At 47.1% G+C, this 5,637-nt stretch overlaps 1 long non-coding RNA gene across 1 annotated transcript; it reads left to right on the top strand.

Annotated features, from left to right (window-relative positions):
- Positions 1–4,526: 4,526 nt before the first annotated feature.
- Positions 4,527–5,033, top strand: LOC114459123 (uncharacterized). The gene is made up of 2 exons (XR_003673240.1): positions 4,527–4,586; positions 4,694–5,033. It is a non-coding gene; the product is annotated as an uncharacterized LOC114459123 (long non-coding RNA).
- The last annotated feature ends 604 nt before the right edge of the window (positions 5,034–5,637 follow it).

The following is a 5,637-nucleotide window of genomic DNA, read 5'->3' as shown; positions in this document are numbered from 1 at the left end:
GTGTGGGCAGCCCAATAATGGAGCTGCTCCAGGGTGAAACGACCGACACCCGGACTCCGGGTCTCACCTGCGTCCCCCCCCGACCCCTATTGGATCGGGAGGGTTGCCGACTCTGTCGCTCCATGCGGGGCAGACGAGCGGCCTGCGTCCGAGGTCGATCGCCACGAAAATGGTCAGACCTCGTAAGCGGTCGCCGAGGAACAGCAAAGGGATCCGCCGAGGGAGGGGAAACCCTTGGGGGTGGACCCGGCGCAGGCGCCCGCGGAGGTGCACGCCGGTGAAGGCCCGCCAACTGCTGACGCGTCTGGGTGGCCTGTGCCGTACGATGCAGAGCCTCCATTGCCGCCGAACCAAAGAGTTCCCCCGGGTGGACCGGGAGACCCCGCATAGTCCTCCTACAGGACTCGGTCAGAGGAGACTGGGACAGCCAGACTTGCCTCCGAGCCAACGTGAGAGTGGAGAGCAGGCGGCCCAGCTCCCTCGACATAAACGCAAAAGCCTGCAGAGAAGTGTCAACAAGACCCTGCGTAGGCAAATCTAGACCAACGTCCTCCAATGACGCAGCCAGTCCCAGTAGCAAATGGGACAGGGAATTCCCGATACGCCCCATACGAGCCCCGGCCTCATAAGCCCTACACAAAAGCTCATCAGTGGCCCGACACTGAGGGCGCGGGCACCTCGCATCGGCTCTGAGGGCCTCCTCTGGAGACACCATAAGGGAGGCCACTGCCGGTTCGACCGCCGGCATGCGATCCAAGCCCCATTTCGGTGCCTCCTGCATGGAAGCAAGCGCCCTACCATCAGCAGTAGGCTTGGAATACGCCTTTGTGTCGGTCCAGCAGGCATGGAGCTGACCGACGTACTCCGCGGAGGGGGGAACCAAAAAAGAGGTGGACGAAACCTGCCGCCTAAAAAAGGCACTCGAGGCAGTAGACTGCGCGGGGGGGGGGCGTCCAGGTGCAAGCGCGCCAGCGCAGTACGAATGGCGGAGATGGCAGAGCCCTCACCATCCCCCGTAGAGACATCAGACACACAAGTGCCCAGTTCAGACACCTCTGTATCCACGTTCGCCGATTCAGGCGAATGCAGGTCGGCATCCCGAAATTGCGAGTCCGACGCTGCCACAGACAGGACGTCCTGGTCGTGGACAGACCCCTCGTCCTCATGCCCCTGCACAACCCCCCCATGAGCAGGACCAGCTCCGTGAAGGGACTGGAGGAGAGCCTTCATCTGGGCCAGCTCCGAAGACAAGTGGTCGACCTTCACCGCTAGCCCCGATGGACGACCCGCCTTGGATCGTTTCCTGGCAGAGACCGCGGCTCCTGTAGCGGAGCACTTCCGTACGGCGGAGTGGGCGGCTCCCGCCGTGGAGCACCCCACCACCGTGGCCTGCCCATCCGGAAGCAGAGAGGAAGACAACCTCTGCGGCCAGCACGTAGAACCTTCGCATGTGGCCAACCGGGCATTACGTAAGGACAACGGTATTACCCGACAGTCCACACACGCCGCGTCAGTGAGGCCGTCCCGAAGGTGGTCCACACCGAGGCACGAGGCGCACCGATCGTGCCCGTCGTCCAAATCCAGCGGCGCCGAACAATCCTTACAACAAGGAGAGGCCAGCATGATGTCGGGTTAGGTCGAGTAGCAGACCAATAGCGACCCAAAACGCTACAAAAACAGACCCACCCGAACGAACACGTCACTGGTGGAGTCAGAAAAAATAAAGCGAGCAGGGAACGACCACTGCTGATAGCCGGTAACAATACCAATTATCTTAACCAGCAACAAAGCGCTACAAAAACAGACCCATCCGAACGAACACGTCACTGGTGGAGTCAGAAAAAAATAAAAATAAAAAATAAAGCGAGCAGGGAACGACCACTGCTGATAGCCGGTAACAATACCAATTATCTTAACCAGCAACGAGGAAGCCGAACACGGCAGCGTCGTGCGGAAGCAAGCAGCTGAACAAGCTGATTGTACTCCGTGTAACAAAAAAAGTCACGCCGAACACGGCACCAGACACACAAGCCCACTCCTCACCGTAGACGGCAACAGGAAAATACTCACCAGGGACCCACTCCGCAGCAGCAGCCCACGCAGCCCAGGAGGGCGAGACGCGCTCGCAGCTCCCACCACAGGTCACGGGCCGATAGCAGTGAGCCGCAAAAGACTATAGCAGTATGTGGAGTCCGTTCAGAAGAGTAACACTCGACCATACGCGAGAAGAACAAAAGGGACTGTGTTTCCGGTGTCATGTGACTTTATAGATTCACGTGAGTCACCGGAGGTCACAGGTGACTTTGTTGTTATTAATTTCTCGACCTGCGCATGCGCAAGAATGATCATTCAGTGCTTGAAGCACCGCCTCTGGCGGTCAGAAGGGATGAAATAGAACTACTTTAATCATTAGCATTAAACATGATGGAGCCTAAACATTGTATCATTTAATCGTGAGGTTTGTGTCTTTAAATTAGGTTTGTGGCCTGAGACGTTTGGTTTAAACTTTACACAGGTTTAGGTTTAAAAACGGTCGAATAATTAAAAATAAACATGTATAGGCGTTCAGAAAACTGTGTTAACTCAATGAAAATTAAGAAATGCTGATAGATTTAGTGATAATTTTACTCTGAAGTGAGCGTTTGGGCTGCAGAGGTGTATTTAGTGAAAAAGTAAAAAAATATTTAAGTCCTGATCTGAGGTAGATTTGATTAGAAATGTGTATTTTATTTCATACTTTATAAATATTAGAAAATTGATTGTTTTTTGTGTGTTTTTGTTTATTTTTAGCAGCCAGTGATGTTCAGTTAGACTGGGTGAAATGTAGTTTGCATTGTTTGTGTTTGAATTTTTCTGTGATTCATTTGAATAATGTTGGTAATGTTTAATCTAAAGATTTGATATTTGTAATGTGATGAAATTATATATTTTTTTAAATCACTGTATACTAACCTATTTCTTTATTCATTAAATTACTTTTTAGTTATAGGTTTTTTCCCTGACAGCGCTGGAACGCAAGGCTGGGTCCAGAGCTGGGCAGGACCTCCGGGTTTGGTCCCAGGTTTGCCTGAACCTCCGGGTTCGGTCCCAGACTGGGCAGAACCTCCGGGTTTGGTCCCAGGCTGGGCCGAACTTCTGGGTTTGCTCCCGACCTGGTACTTGACTCCAGAAGCAGCAGAAGACCTTGAAGAACCAGAAGACCTTGAAGAACCAGAAGACACAGACGCCCCTGAGGAGGAGCTTCCTGAGTGGACTGCGTTCTACTTCGACGAGGTGACCCCTGGCTGGGAGACCCCTGAGGAGTCTGCTTGCTCAGCCTCCAGTGACTCTGAAGGTGAGTATTCCCAGGAGTCACCACTTGGACGCAGTGTCTCCAGGAAGAGGTACGTAGACGGTTCTGAGGAACATGCATCGTCCGACTCTGACAGTCACTGTGAGCCTGGGACGAAGAGGCCGAGACGGGACGACAGCTCTGACTCATCTTAGAGTCATCTGTACTTTTCCTTTTCCTGCTCCTCTCCATCTATGAGCAGAGTTCCCCGTTTGTACCCGGCTTCCTTGTTTCAGGTAAGTTGGCCTTTGCGTCTTGCGAGACGACTGATGTCCCAGGCAACGACTGGTACCGGGACTTTTTTAATGGTAAGGATTTTATTTTTTGTTTCTTTATGACAGGCCACAGTTGGAGTGGTTGTCCTGTCACTGTTATGAAAACATGCATAATATATTAGGTTGAGTTAGGTTAGAGTTAAAAATTAGAGATAACCTTTTTAATCCCAGCAAGTGAGGACAGGAGGAGACATCAACAGAGGACAGAGGCTAAAGAAGACTTCTTTATCAACCACAACAATGTAAGTAAAAATACTGAACACACCTTTACTGTAAAAATAAACTTGACTTTATAATAATGCTTGTAAAATGTTAAACAGGAGCACCAGCATCCACAGCTGCTTGAGGAGGAAACATCAACAGGGGACAGAAAGACTTCTATTCACCAAAACAATGTAAGCAAAAATACTACACGTTTAATAAAAAATAATATGGAGACATTACGCTATACTAATGCCTGTAAAATGTCAGACAGGAGTGCCAGCATCCACTGATGGAGGAGGAGGATGAAGAAGATGGAGGACATTAGCACCAGCTATCCACAGCTGCCTGAGGAGGAAACATCAACAGAAAGCAAAACAATCAAAACAATTAATGTAAGTAAAGCCTCTCATTGGCACAGAAAGACACTGAACTAATGTTTAATGTAAAAATAGAGGTGACTTTATACTAATGCCTGTAAAATGTTGGACTGGAACAACGGCATCTACTGATGGAGGAGGAGGATGAAGATGGAGGACAGGAGCACCAGTATCCACAGCATCCTGAGGAGGAAACATCAACAGAGGACAGAGACTTCTATTCACCAAAACAATGTAAGCAAAAATACTACACGTTTAATAAAAAAAAAAAAAAATTGGTAGATGTTACGCTATACTAATACCTGTAAAATGTCAGACAGGAGCACCAGCATCCACAGCATCCTGAGGAGGAAACATTACCAGAGGACAGAAAGACTTCTATTCACCAAAACAATCAATGTAAGTAAAGCCTCTCATTTACACAGAAAGAATCTGAATACGTGTTTATTGTAAAAATAAAGATGATTTTGATACTAATGACTGTCAATTGTCTTGTTTGATTGCAGAGTTTTGCTTCAGAGGAGAATCCGACAGTTCCAGATGTTCGTCACCAGCACTGCAGTGTTTACACAGACTGCTTTGGTTTCAACTTTCTACAAAAAACTGTTGAATTTTCAACTCACTTTCCATCTGAATCCAAGCTCATCTTCATCACTGGGATGTTTCTTCATCAGTTCTTCGTACAGACTGACACAGCTCACACATGGAGAAGATGATTTATGGAATATGACATTTAGATTTTTCCTTTTCTCAACAGTATGATGCATACATCCCAACCCAAATTTCATGCATTTTTTTGGCTTAACTTGAGCCAATTTCCATCAATAAATTGCTAATGTATTATTATTATTGACTATTACTATTATTTTACACCAGGTTTTTGTCATGGTTCATGATTATTTATTGATCCTTTACAATCTAATGGTTCCCAGTGCTCTCCCAGTAGGTGTGACGTGGACATCTGCACACATGTAATGGTTTATAAATGAATGCACTCGTTCATGTGTGTAGTTATGTGTGCTAAGCATAACTACATACATATATATATTGTACAGTATAATAAAATGTTATTTCTTGTCTATACAGTGTCTGTGAGTATTTATTAGTGGAGTACGTATACCAGGCTTAACTCTAACTACATTCATCCATGAACCCTCACCAATTCATTTGATTTAATTTAATTTTGAACATAAACAAAACAACAGTGTGTTTACTACAATGAAAATGCTAATAATAGTAATTTAGAAAACAATCAAACAAAGCAAAGTGAGAATAAATGATTAAAATCCTGCACGTGAAGCCTGTACATGTTCAAAAAGGAGTAGGAGGAGATAGAAACTTATATGATTCTAACCCTTATACTAACAAATAACTTTAGGCTTTAAAGTGAGGCAGTAAAGCTTTACTTCACTAAATTTGGCCCTCAAAGAGTTGTACATTTCAAAATGTT

Source organism: Gouania willdenowi, unplaced genomic scaffold (genome assembly GCF_900634775.1).
Source record: "Gouania willdenowi unplaced genomic scaffold, fGouWil2.1 scaffold_263_arrow_ctg1, whole genome shotgun sequence".
NCBI lineage: Eukaryota > Metazoa > Chordata > Actinopteri > Blenniiformes > Gobiesocidae > Gouania > Gouania willdenowi.
The sequence above is the reverse complement of the archived record's forward strand: the minus strand, read 5'-3'. Positions and strand labels throughout refer to the sequence as shown.